Source organism: Eurypyga helias, unplaced genomic scaffold (assembly GCF_000690775.1).
Source record: "Eurypyga helias isolate BGI_N326 unplaced genomic scaffold, ASM69077v1 scaffold36554, whole genome shotgun sequence".
Classification (NCBI taxonomy): Eukaryota; Metazoa; Chordata; class Aves; order Eurypygiformes; family Eurypygidae; genus Eurypyga; species Eurypyga helias.
The window spans coordinates 1-14,971 of NW_010246229.1; positions in this window are offsets into that span (position 1 = coordinate 1).

Below are 14,971 nucleotides of genomic sequence, written 5' to 3' on the forward strand. Positions count from 1 at the left end.
CTGCGCCACACAGCTTGGTGTCGTGTGTTCACAGACCATTCCTTCCTGTTTACATGTTTAGTATGCACTCCATTAGTATATCAGCATTTCTTGAATAGCTACACATGGAAGCATCTTTTCTCAGTCTGGACAAATTAAATGCTCTATCTAATTTTTTTGGTCATTGTTTCTCTATAGATGAGGGGTTAGAAGCTAATTCTGTTAATTGCATGCCTGTTTTGCCTTTTTTTGCTTTTTTTTAAGGATGCTTTGTTATCCCGATCATAATATGAAATACAAGATTACAGAATCACTGTGGTAGTACACCTCTAAGGTCATCTAGTCCCAACCATCAACCCAACGAGATAGGCTTCCTAAAAATGAAAGAGGCATGCAACTGTTCAGGTGATAGGAAAGTGATTTGCTGAGAAACTTTATGAAAAGTGACTGTCGTTAAATATAGGGATTTTACCTGTAGTTCCTCGGTTAGCATTCTAGAGGAAGCAGCAAGTAAAGTGAAAACATCTGAAATAGTTAAGTGCTCAAGTGCAGCACCTGTTCTTTTCCAGCTTTCATTCAATGTACTAAAAAGCCTTAGTTCTTTTATACTTAACTAACAAATTCAGGTTAGTTTTTCCATTAACTTTTAAGTCCATTATTTGTCTATTTTCAGTCTTAGCTCTTCCCTTGCATCTTTATATCTGTTTGTCTTCTATACTGATGCAGATAGAGTAAGCTCAAACATCTTTGGGTGCTGTTTTAATAAACAATTGAGTCGGGTTTAAAGACAAGATAGCTGAATTAAGTTTGGACCTGTATAAAGAGTCATTCCTCAGAGAACTTGGCTTTACTGAATGCAAGTATCAATGCACTCTCCATATCACAAGCTATGTGAAATAGTAGATTCTGCTGTGGAAGCCCAGATGTATAAATACATGAGCAAAAATGCGCATATGGGGGTGTGGTTGATTGAGACAGTGTTGATAGATCAGTAGAGAGACAGCAACTGCTGCAGGCTCCAGGGCTGGTCTGCAGGTCTGTAACTTCATATCCTGCACTGCTGCAGTAGGAGAGATTTGTGCAAGGACCTGCTTTTACTCCACCTCTTCACTGAAGCATTTGAGAACACCCTACTAAACTGCTCGTATAATCAGAAGAGTGAGGGATCTGGTGATACTATACCAAGCGACGATAATAGCTAGGATCTAGCTAGGATCAGACGCACCGTTAGGAGGAGCCTGTCTCTTTTCATGTGGCCACAGAAAGTGGAGTGTTATGGGAGCTTATACATAGCAGTTAAATAACTTAGCTGAACTGTAGCATTTTTGCTGAAAAGAACATAGTGTCCATCCTTCCTGTTCTTCTGCCAGAGAAAAGCATTGATTGATTCTTTGTTCAGTACTTCTTTATTTGGTATATGGGTGAACAGTGTAGAGGAGAGAAATGTTAATTTGTGCTTGTTACAGCTTCTTAAGAAATGGAAATACATAGCCTTACGGTAAAGGCGGGGGGAAGACTTAAAGTAATAAAACAACTGTACAGCTTTTCCACTTTCATCTCAGGATCCAGGTTTCATCTTGTCCTTTTTCACCAGCTTTTCTCCTGAAAACACTGCCAGATTTAATTGTTGTTTCCGTTGTAGCACTTGCCAATGGAAGTCTCACGTTTACCTCCGTTACTAACTCACTGTCGGTTAGGCATTTTGTGTCGGTTGAGCTTCACCCCTCCACACACGTTTTCTGATGGCCCTTTTGGTTTTTCTGCTCATCAGTGATTCTTCAAGCACGTTTGCCTGTGTGTAGACTGTTGAAGTAAGTACTCATAGCCAGTTCTGAAATGCTGCTCAGCTGAGCTTTGGGACCATAATCTTGATTATACTGCTGATGTGTGGGCCCTTTAAGGCTAAGTATTACACAGCTTTGAATGGACAGAAGAAATTATTTTCCATTCAATTCTTTTAATGGAAGGAAGAATATATCAGGGAAGAATGGAAGATTATCAGATACAACATGCAATGTCTCCTTACTTCAGATGTATTAAATACATATGTGTATCTGCGTTTCTGATTTCAAGCAGATTGTAAGATATGTTAGTGATTGCATAGAATTTGGTTGTATGTTTAATCTCATAAATTATTCTTCCCAAGAAAAATACTCTGTTACAGTATTTTCTTTGACATATACCTAGAAATCATAAGTGTATAGCATCCACTAATAATCTGAAATGTTTGCATTTGAAAATAAACATCATACTTTGTTTAGCTCAAAACCATATATTTACGCATAGAGGATTTCAGCATAAGCTTTAGAGATGGTGTAATAGCTTTTGCACATATGCAGAAAAATATCTAAATAAGAATGTAATGGTTAAATTACCTGAATGTGTTCTGTGGTGATCATCTACAGTGCTTTTCCTTTTCTACTCTGTAACTGACATTTTTATTTTATTCAACACATTCTTGGTTAAATATGTGTATTAAAGTGAAATGCCTCTAGCAGTTGTATTACGAGCTGTATAAACTTTCATTTTGTATTATATATCTGTTAGTTCACATGTATTTACAAGGTTGTTATACTTCTCCTTTTTATACCTTTCTTTTAATGGCAGTAATTCTGTACACTTCAACTTGCTTGCAGTGAAATGCTTATTTTAAAAGCCAAGTAAATGGAAAGCCCTGAATTATTTTGAGCTGTTTGTAGTCTATTTTCTGGTGAACTTTTGCCAGCTTTTTGTGTCACCATACTTCTTAGTATAATGGAAGTTCTCTCTCCCTGCTACAGTGTAAAATAATTGCACAAAGGAATCTTGTGTGAAGTCCTGCTTAGTGTCTGTCTCCTTCAGAGGATGAGTGAGCAGTAAAATTTAGGCTGCAGTCTTCCTTGATGTTGCGCAGCCAGAGAAGTAGCCAACACCACCTGCTCTCTCCATCCAGATGGTCCCCATTCGGCCAGCAGGTCGAGGGAGGGGATTCTGCCCCTCTACTCTGCTCTGGTGAGACCCCACCTGGAGTGCTGCGTCCAGCTGTGGAGCCCTCAATATCAGACGGATATTGACCACTTGGAGCGAGTCCAGAGGAGGGCCACGAAGATGATCAGAGGGCTGGAGCACCTCTCCTATGACGAAAGGCTGCGAGAACTGGGCTTGTTCAGCCTGGAGAAGAGGAGGCTCCGAGGAGACCTCATTGCAGCTTTCCAGTATCTGAAGGGGGCCTACAAGGGTACTGGGAGAGGACTTTTTAGAAGAGCCTGTAGTGATAGGACAAGGGGTAATGGGTATAAATTGAAATCAGGGAGGCTTAGATTAGATGTCAGGAAGAAATTCTTCACAGAGAGGGTGGTGAGGCACTGGAACAGGTTGCCCAGAGATGTTGTGGATGCCCCATCCCTGGATGTCTTCAAGGCCAGGCTGGATGTGGCTCTGAGCAACCTGGTCTAGTGGAAGGTGTCCCTGCCCATGGCAGGGGGGTTGGAACTAGATGATCTTTAAGGTCCCTTCCAACCCTAACCATTCTATGATTCTATGATTCCTGGTCCTGCTTTCACAGGACTTATCTTTAGAGAACCTAAAGACGTGGTGGCCACTTGTTGGTCATGTCACTTGCTGCAAGATTTTTGTGAAGTCTTTGATATTCCAGAATGGAAAAAGTCCTGTAAACACAGGAACTGCCGGCCAACGTCAAACTGCCATTTCTTTGTGAAGACAGGAACCCATACTGTGTGGCCTCTTGTCCAGCTTGACTAAAGGTAGCTGTTATGAAGGGGGCAGGAGGGGGGCTTAACCCCCATCTCTTGTGGTGACTTCAAACTCAGCACTCTGGTGAAACCTTAAGAAGCTTGGTTTTGCTAATTAGATGTGCATGTGTCTTGTAATCTTACTACAGATTTCTTGGACTTTATTTTTGCTTTAAATAAGTTAATTCTGTTGAGTTTCTGTCCTGCTTTCTCTTTGCTGTTCATCAGTGTATAAGAAAATGACCCACTTTCTCATGGTTCATTTTGCATCTCTGCATAAACCCCTGTGTCTTTAGGGCCCGTATAAAACATAGTACAATTAGTTTTGGCTTGGTTTGGTTGTGGCTTTTTTTAAACTTGTTTTTTCATAAAGTAAACAGACATCCAGGAGTCTTTATACAAAAAAACTAAAACCTTACTTTCCATGAAAGCAATTTTGATCTCCTGTATCTTCACAGAAAATACTCAAGTTGATAAATAGGCAATAATTTTTCATGGGCTTCATGAGTAGGGTGTGATACAGTCAGGAGAGTAATGGTAGTATAGTGTAAAAGCAGTTGGATAGTTTGTACAGATAGGAACAGCAATGATCATGTAAGATATATGTAATTATTACAGAGGCACACATCTTTTTAGATTTATGATGCCTACTTATCCAGCCTGCATTGTCTAATCAGCTGTAAAAATTTGTGTGTTCTCAAGGCGAAAAAGGCCAAATGAAGCTATAGTCTTTGACTCCAGCAAAACATTTTCATTTGCAATGAGATTGGTTGTTTCACCAGACTTGCATTTGTTAAGTTAATTAACTTAAGGAAACTGTTACTGCTTAAACTAATTGAAAAATGGTTCTCAGACTTACGTTCCTTGCATCTAAATCCAGCATCTTTATGCAATTGGCTTAATCATGGAGGGGACGATCTTGTAACTGGAGCTTTCAAGCAGGCTCCTTTTTGTTGTATACAAGTAAAATGAAGAATCAGGTTTTACATTTTCATGTTTAAACAAAATTCTGCGTGGGACATACCATTTGGCTGTGAATATAAAAATATAATATTCCTTTAGAGTCAGAAAACTTTCTGTGGTGTAGTAGCTATCTTGGGAAAAATCAGATACGGCTCGGCTGCTGTATCGTTGGAAGCCGATATCGGTGGAAGTGTAGGAAGCCTGAATACCCCTTTGACAACAAGCATAAGTCATGAGAGAGACCAGAAACAAAGTGTCTGTGAGAGGAAAAAAGGTTATATCACGTAATTGGTTTCCAGGTTTTGAAAAGGTTCAACTTAAAGCATAGTAGGAATCCAGTGCTGAGGATGTACAGTATCAAGTAATGTGATGTTGTAGCCTTGTCACTACTCCAAAGGAGCGGTGTGGTTGACCTCAAGCTGAGTACCTTACTCAAGTTGTCCTAAAGGTTTGACAGTGTTCTGAGTATCTCACTATTGGAATGATTATCAAGTAGATTTTAGTGATGAACTGCATCACTGTTGGAGGCGTTGCACAGATACTGGCAGCATAATAAAAGGAACTTCTATTGACTAGCTGAGAAGCCACCCTCAGACCCACAGTGACAGCAGGATGAACAGATGACCAGATCGGTTCTGCTCAAGTGTTTTTTGGTTTTGTGGTTGGTTTTTGTGTTTTGTTTTGGTTTTTTTTTTTTGTGTGTGTGTGTGTTGTTTTTTTTTCCTGTCCCAATCATGAGTAAGCCTTTGGGATAGGTGTTATTAATTACTACTGAAAGGTCAAGAAGAGCAAAACAAAGTCCAGAGGATTGAAGGAAAGGTTTCACCCATCAGGGTTAAACTATCACTCATTTATACGTCTGTTTCGTTTTTCCAATGGGAAGTGGTCAGTTTAAAATTGAGAGGGAAGTTTTTTTCTTTGAAGCTTTGTCCTCCCTAAGTCCAGAAACTCTTCAAAACCACCTGCTTAGTCAATGCTATGGGTACTGATAGTGTGCAGTACAGCTCAAGATGCTTCGAGCAATTCGTAGCCTGTCCCCAGGCCACATTCAGTGACCTGTCTGTACAGTAGTCTCTTATGTCAGAGCTGCCATGTGACTTGTGTCATGGTTTCTTTGCTCCGTCTCTGGTCTAGAGTGTGGAAATTATATAAAGAAAACATCATTAGGTCCTAGAGAAGGATTTATTAGACCTGGATTTATTCCTCTTATCCTCTCACAGATTTCTTACCTGCTACTGAGTATTTCATTTAGGGAAAACACCCTACCTAAAAGTCAGCATATAGGTTTTAAGTTAGATGCGTGTGGCAGGATAAGTTCTCTTTGGGAGAACTTGTATTCCTCCTCTGATACAATGGCATTTTATACCAATAAGGGGATTTACCTTCCTCCCAGTGGGATTAATAGTGTTATACATCAGCCAGTTCACAAAAGTATGTGAGAGATTTGGTTAGTAATGAAAGTCTAAGCACATGTGTAGATATATCAAAGAAGGGAAAGAAAAAGTACGCATATCCATAGCATATTATACATAGTCTGTGACTTACAGCTATTGATACCTGAGGTTCTATGAAATGGAAAAGAAAAATCAGACTTTAAGTTTGTAGAGGTGTCAGGCAGTGCACCAAGTAAAGAAAAAAAAACAATAGCATCACCACTAATCTGGATTGGGGGTGCAGCCTGTGACGGGAAAAAAACTGTGTTCTGCAAGCAGATGACAGATTTTAAAATGTGTATGAAATACAATACCAAGTGTAGGCAGATGAACACATTTCTCTATATCATAGCAGGGTTATTTCACAGATCATGTCCTATAACTGAAGAACAGTAAGAAAGTCTCTCTTATTTTCCAGCAAAGATACTGTGCTTCAGTGAGATGCAGAACAACTCCTATTTTTCAACAAATTAAATGGGAACTGAAAAGAACTTGATGCTTTGCTAAGCTGAACGGGCAAGTCATTGTGCTCGCATTGCCATTTTTAGTGCTTTGCTTTTGGGAAGCAGCACGAGAAATCCTGGGAATGATAAAGACTGACAGATCCATGTTACCCAAGTAACATTTTGCTGTGCCTAGAACAAAGTATAAAGCCGATGATGCACAGTGGGATCAATCCCCAGGAAAATAGAGCACGCGTAGTGCACGATCTCTTGTTCAGAGGCAGGAAATCAAAATTATTTCGGTCACTTCCCAAACATTTATTTGTGTATCAGATGGTATCAATTGTTGGAGGTTTTTTTCCAATTTGTTATGAATAATCACATGTTTATGTCATATATCATGTTTCATTCTTTGAAAAACTGTAGCTGCCTAGTAGAGAAGCCAGGATGGAGCCCTCAGGAGATGAGGAGACATTTGCTGACAGAGAGTAAATTTCTAGAATATAGAGGACACACAGGTTGCAGGGGAATGCTGGGGCCAGGGAGTAAGCCCACTGTAGAGCAGGGAGCAGGTGCCTGCTGAGAACAGCGGGAAGTCAGGCTTCAGAGAGACTTTCCCTGGAGACCCAAAGGGGACTGTGCAGAATTTTCTGCAACTCTGGGAAGTTGCTGATGTGCTGGGATGAGAGCAAGTCTAAGCAAGGAGGATTGATTGACCAGGATGCAGTAGGCAAGGTGGAGATACAGTTATGTATTGGTTTGTTTTGATTTTTCCTTATTCTGAGTTTTCTCAAAAAAAAAAAAAAAAAGACCTATTCTAGTGTCTGTTCTAATAAAACCTAGCTTTCCTATTTAAAAGCCATTTGGGAGTGTTTACAGTGGAAAAAGTGGTTTGAGCAGTCTGACCTCACAGCTGTGGCCAGGGCAGAGCCCCACTGCAGCACAGCGTGCAGTCAAGGACAAACCTACAACACTGGGAAGTCTGTGGCACCAGTTTCCCATCTTACTTCAAACTGGCAGATTACCAGCTTACACAACCGTCCAGGATGTTCCCTATAATTTTTCTCATTTTTACAGCATACCTGCCTGCACATTGTATGTATGATTAGCTTAACATAGAGCACTTGGTCATTAAGAAATGACTTACATTAATGTTTTCAACTATTCTTTAAAACATAATTAACTTAGAATATGATTAATAAAAATAAGATGAATCCAGACCCTAAAACATCCCTGTTTTTACAAAGTGACTTAGAAACTATATAATTAAATTTAACTCAAAAGAAAGTTAAGATCCTAAGATAGATGGATAGAGGAAATAGTTTAAAATAAAATGCTTGGAAGGTTTGCATTCTTTCAGACTTTCTTTTCCAAAGTGTTTTGAAATAGGATTTATTGAAAGAACCATGCAATAAGTTACAATTGTGGCAGCTTTCCCATGTGTGGGGTTAAATGTGATTGGTTGTTGGATGCTGTGTAAAAGATTAAGAAATGTTGTGAAATATTGCAAAAATTGAATTGAGGTTTATTTAAATATTTGATAACTAAAATTGATAAATTGAGGCTGGGTTTTGTTGCTGAGTATCTTTTGCTATGCCAGTGTCTGCGTGCTTTTAGGTAGCTCTTTTGTACGGAAGATTGTACTTCTAGTTTAGATCTGCTCTTTGATACTGTTGTATCACAGGGGAAACCTAGATATCAGTTTTCCATGAGGTTGCTTATCATTTAATAGTCTGTGGTCCTGTAGTCTAAATAACTTTTTACACTTCACGCTATTTTGGCTGGTATATGGAAAGATCGTTTTAAATGCTGAAAGGGATTTTAAGATTGCAGCTTTTCTTATCATTTCTGTTGTTATTCTGAGCAAATGGAGAGCTTTGGATTCTTTAAACCAAGTACTGGTGGAAAACCAGCTCTGAGGGGAAAAAAAAAATGTAAAGAAAACAAATGTGTATTTGTATCCTGCCAAGTTTAAGGACAGAACAGTTTTTTTAAAGTGTACATGTGACATCAAATGTTTAAAATGTTTCCAGTTTTTTAATATAAACGTTATGAATCTCCCCCTCCAATTCATAGTGATGCTTTCTGTTCAAACACGAAGATGTAAGCTTATTAGCCGAAGACTAAGAAGATCTCTGCATTTAGTAGCAATTAGTCTTTGCAGTTGCAGAACTGTAGAAACTCCATAGGCAGCTTTAGGATCCTTGAACATTTCTGATTTAGTAGCCTTCAAGACAGTTACTGATTGTCACTGAATCTCTGCTCTTCTTTCATGTCAGTGAATATGCTGAGGTCCATGATTTTATTTTCCTCACTGAGTCAACATAATAATTCTCAGTGTTTTAGGGAAACACCACTGAGCCCATTTAGGAAGTGCCGTGCGATGCCTCTGTACAGTGGTGACTGACGCAGATTGTTTGCACATCACCCCCAAAAAAGCCAAAACTAATGAAGACAGTGAGCTTGAAATTTAAAAGATAATGAGAAAGATCAATAAAAGGTCAAAATACTTGCTTTCATTTAAAAATTAGGTCATTGAGCCATACAGAACTTGTATCAGAGTTGTTGTTATTTAAGAAAACTTGGGGGCTTCATCAAGCATAGCTTTTCACGTAAAATGACAGGAGTCCTGAAATATTATTGTCAAAACTAATGTATTCATTGGAATGGTTTCAAATATCTCCGTAGATCAGTGTGTGTGTGTGCACTAAGTGTACGTATCAAAAAGCAAAGCGGGCTTAGAGTCTGTTTCATCATGTGTCCAGCTGGGATTGTGAATACTCGTTGCTGTATGCTGACAGAGCAGAGAGAGGAGTGGTGGGACCTTCAGTTTCTCCCTCTTCAGAGAACGTGACAGTCGCATCAGGATGTTGTGAGAAATCTCAGTTTTCAGACAGGCAGTAACCGAGGCATTGCTTGGTGGGGCTGGGTGAGAGGAAATGTGACTCTTGACTTTGTCCTGGTGGAGTTTGGTTTGGAAGAGGCACCTTGCAACAACAACCATTAGGTTCATCATCCTGCTAACTTCAAGAAGGGACATACAGAAAAATAAAGATACTTACTAAAGAGAACCTAAAAAAGGTCAGCTAAGAGAAGAAAGTTGTACCAGGCAGTGTGGAAGCTACTTAAGGACACCATATGTGATATTCAAGGCCAGCGCCCACCACCTGTCATGGGAGACTTGAGAAAAAGTGTAAGGAAGACAGCAGAGCTAGACAAGAGAGAAAAGGAAGTTGTTAGAAAGAAGTAGGTGTCCTTTAAAAAGCGGAATTCACACCCAAATGGTGTTTTAAACAGATTTCAATGTAAAAACACGGTAAGACTGGCCGAGGAATGTTTGAGCAAATGGTACAAAGAAATAAAACGGGTAATAGGTCTTCCCTTCTGATGCATCGGGAGCGATGCGCCTGCCGGTGTTATGAGCTAATGATCGTGGTGTAGGAGGAATACTTACAGAGGGCTTCAGAGAAGTTAAATAATTTCTTCACATTGATGTTATCTGTGGAAAAAACTATGGAGAATCCCATGCGGGAACATTCCTTCTTGGGCTTTCACGAACAATATGTGAAATTGAAGTGATTTAATGGCCATGTAACAAAACAAATGATAAAATAAAATCACCCGTACCGGGTTTTATTCACCTACAATTTCTGAACGAATTCAAGGAAAAAAAAAATGCCTACATTACTGACAGTGATGCATAACCACTTGCTTTTCCAATAGCCTTGTTATCAGAGACTTTGAGGCTGGATAGTGGGATTCTAGTTTTGTAAAACAGTTCTTAAATCATCCAGGGAACTGCAGGCCTGTATTCCTGGTATTTGCCTTAGGCAGTTCAGCACAAATTATAATGCAAAATAAGATTTGTGGATGTCCGAAAACCTGTGATCTGCATGGGAAGGATCAACTTAAGGTTTGCAAAGAGGAAATCTGCACATACATGGGAATTCTTGAAGAGTCGGGGAATATGTGGGTAAGGGTGCTACAGCTGATGTGGTTTCCCTGGATTTCCACAAAGTGTTTGGTAAAGGCCCTCACCAAAGGGGCACATAGGCGTAGGGTGAAGGGGAAAGTCCCAGAAGAGGTAAGTAGGTGAAGGGAACGCAGCAGTTCTCCAGCCATGGAGGTCACAGCTGGAGGCTTGTGTTCGACAGCTGGTCAAGTAAAAAGAGTAAACAGCGAAGCCAGAGGGTTCCCTGATGGCTACGCAAATACTGACTGTGACAAAGGCAAGAGCTGGATGCAACATAATGTCAGATTGAGTGATTTGTCAAAAATTGCAGATAAATCATATGTTAGATAATTGTCAAGCCATGCACTTAGGAAAAAATAACCGGTCAAAATTCACCTGCAAAATGGTGGGCTAGGAGCTGGCTGTTACCAGGGAGTAAGATTTTGCAGTTTGATAAATAAATCTGTGAAAACAACATTACAGTACTCAGCAGCAGTCAAAAAGCAAATAAAATGATGGTGATTAGGGTAAAAATACAAAAGAAGCAACATCTTTACACCACTGTATAAATCCGAAATTCACCTTATCTCGAAGGCGGTGTGTGGCTACTGTTTGATACAGGTAGGTGTTTGTTATGACCAAGTATGGTTCCTCTTATGGCAGGAGTGTGAGATAACTCACGGGTAAGAGAAATTCGTCTGTATATACGGTCACATAAACATTTAGGACTGAAGACTGTTGCAGACCATGATATCTGCCTTTACTTATTATTGTCATTACTGTTAATTGGATTTGCTTTAAATCCTAGAGGTATTGTTGTGGTAGGCAGCATATCTGGAACATTCGTCAGTTTTATAGGAGTCCTTCATTTGTCAGTATACAGACATAATATAAATGAGCTAACAAAAGACGGTCCCTATCCTAAACAGGTTCCAATCTTTTGCAATTTTTTCTAACATCAAAAGTGTTGTAGATTACTAAAACCTGTGAAGTGGGATTTTTTCTGATTTCAAATGATGATTTGGAACAATTTCCAAAAAAAGAGTGTGAAAATATTAACGTCATCTTGTGCTGCTGAGATCTTTTCAGTATTGCTTTTGTTCTAATCAACCATTACATTTTATTGCATTCGTTAGCCACAGCTTTTCACTCTTGGCCCTGTTGTAACTGCTGCTATCTTAATTGGCACTAAAAATAACATTACTTTTTCCCTTCCAAGATCCAAAACCAAAATTAAATTCCTCTGTGTTGACTGCTTGGTACACCATGGAAAATCCATCCAGTATATCGAGGAGAAGAAAGGATTTTAAACTGGATGAAAAATCAGGAGAGGCACATGTACTATTTCATCTGAGCTAAAGAACAAAATTGCCATGAACAGCATCCGGAAAGCCTACTGTGGGATTTGGTCTGTGAGCAGGAGAGCCAGCTGCCGTACTTGAGTCATGATGAGCACATTAGACATTCCTAAAGCTCAGAGGATATTCTTCAGCTTATTCGGAGATACTTGAAGCCAAACTTCAGTTTGGCATGCTGTGGAACTTTGTATATCTTAGACTTGCAGACACCTAAGTAAACAGCCTCCTATTTTTCATTGTCTTACGTGATGCTTTCCCTGAGTGTTTCCATCTGCCATTGTCTGAAGGAACTGAAATAGTACAGATAAACTTGAGGAAGCTCATCTCTTCAGTCACGGAGTTGCCAGCAGTGTGTTCATGCTGATGGTTAGTCTGGATGGGAGGAGCAGTCAGCTGCTGCTGTTAGCCTATATTAAGCTTTGTATTTAATTTCCTTCTGACTCCAGCTGCCCTGATGATGAATACAAAATAACTTCCTAATATAATAGAATTTAATAAATAACAGTCAGCTTATTCAGAGTCTTGATGTAAATCATTATTTCCATTATTTTCTGGTTTTCCTTGAAGATACAAACTGCATGTGCTGGCTTTTCATTGTCAAAATTCAATAAGCAGTATCTGTAAACCGAGTCCTCATGTAAGTCTGGTTTTTGACATATTTCTGCCTCTGTTCTGTTAAGGAGACATGCAGTTTGCATGCAGGGAACTTTTTAATATTTCAGACCAGATGAGGTATGCTGTTACAAGATGACTGCTTATGGTGCTGGCTTTCCTCCTCAGGCTTGGTAAACTGCAGCAGGAAAGCAATCTAGACTAAAGATAATCCAGGGGAAAACAAAACAAAACCCACAAACAAACAAAAACCCCACACGCAACAAAAAAAACCCCGAAGAAAACAGTTCCCGAGGAGGGTGTTCTTATTACAGCTGAAAAAATGATTAGGAAATTACAACCGTGGCTGGAAAATGTAGATGGGCATTCTGTCTGGAAGCCACTTAGATCAGTCTGAGAGGGCACCAAGTCCAGACTAAACAGGTTAAAGACAATTGCTTCTGGATAATTGGATTATGTGATAAATTAAGCCACTTGTGGAACAGAGATGGGCTTTAGGAGGGAGAGAGGTGACAGGCCATTATGGAACAGAAGGAGATGCATCAGCCCTTGTGGCATTAGCACAAGCTGTAGCTGCAGTTGTGGCTACAGCGAGTGTGGTCCAAAAGCTGATATTCCTGTCGATGTTGCTTGAGTATGTATTCAGCACCTTACTAAGATTGCTTGTGTAGTACCTATTCCCTGCATTTGTTATAATTCTGCTGCTTTGACATTAACAAACCTCTTCAGTAACTGGGGAGGATTATTGGAACGAAATTCATACGTATTGAAGTGTTATTGGGCATCCCTACTGGTTTGAATTGTAGAGAATCACTCAAAAGTGGGGTTTCCTTTTCATAAAACAGTGAATTTTATTAATTAGTAAAATTCAGTCTCATGAGCAGACTTGTGTTAAGAAGCACCTCCATACTGTTAATTTTTGTATAAGTGACTAATTCTTCTCAGTTGTTGCAAGCATCTTGTGCAAATTCATTGTCTGCAGTTCCCTTGTCATTAATGGAAGGGGAGAGAGGCACATGAAGACCGTCAGGGTGCGTTTCCATCCCAGCTGGTTTAGGACAAGGTGAAGTGCTTCCTGAAGACGCTAGCCTCTCCTCTTTTCTCAGAGGGAGCATAGGTCGAAGTATGCGCTGCGTATTTTCTTTTCAGACAGCTAAAGTTGTGGGAGGTGAATCCCACTGAACATTTCATTTGTTAAGATCCTTGTGTGGGCTGTGACCTAAGCATTTTGGATTATATTTCTTGTACAACTCTTTATGTATATTTTAGCATACCTGCTGTAATCGGGTAGCCTTGCTGGCTGTATAAACAACCAGTTTTTGAATCCCATTAAGCTCCTGGTTCCTGTGCATACCCCACACATGTGAATTCAGTCCGATAACCGCACCATTTGTAAAACAAGTATTCACCTTCTTCTGTTCGCTTGTGAAACTGCTCAGACTAGTTAGATGCCACCTTGTTCTTGCATGAGGAGGCAGAAACAGAGTCCATTTTATTGCTCTTTCTTTCAAGTCAAATCATAGAAATCTTTTTGGAGTTTCTCTGGTAGCTTCTGTGAGTTCTCCTCTCATCTGCCAAAGTCTTACTGTGCTGGTGTTATGCTAAGAAACGTCACGTTACAAGCCTGAAGAGTACTACAGATCTGTAAAATGGCTTTGGAACGTTTATGTTCTATATGCAAACAAGGTGTTTGCTGTTTTGCTCACTGATACCCACTGAGCAAATGTTTTGCTTGAGCTTTCCACACTGATGCACAGGTCTAGCTTTTGTTTTGTTTTTGCTGAGCTGATACCAATTCACTTTAACTGTAGCAGTGAGTTGTTCAAATTAATCCCTTCTGTGTGCATTGCTTTGCATTTGTCAGTATCTAATTTCATCTGTTCCTGATGTTGAATCACTAGTAGCTCCCACACATAGAATCATAGAATCATAGAATGTTTTTTGTTGGAAGGGACCTTAAAGCCCATCTAGTTCCAACCCCCCTGCCATGGGCAGAGACACCTTCCACTAGACCAGGTTGCTCAAAGCCTCATCCAGCCTGGCCTTGAACACTTCCAGGGATGGGGCATCCACAGCTTCTCTGGACAGCCTGTTCCAGTGCCTCACCACCCTCTCCATGAAGAACTTCTTCCTGATACCTAATCTAAACCTCCCCACTTTCAATTTAAACCCGTTACCCCTTGTCCTGTCACTACAGGCCCTTGTAAAAAGTCCCCTCCCACACATGAAGCAGTAGATACTAAAGAGAGATAAAAATATGGGGCAAGGAATGACAAAAACTGTTAGAGGATTGCCAGTTTAATTCCCCAAGAGAACTAGGTCAAGTCTTGTGTTTGCTTTGTTTTCTGTGTTGGAGGAAACATAGCACAGTTCTGATTTCCTTTCAGTTGGGTATTTATCTTAATAACACATACACGGGAAGACTACATTCATTCTGTGGACAGCTTGCCCTGGTCTCTGCAGATCTTCTGCTGTCCCGAGCTACCAAGGATAAGCAAAC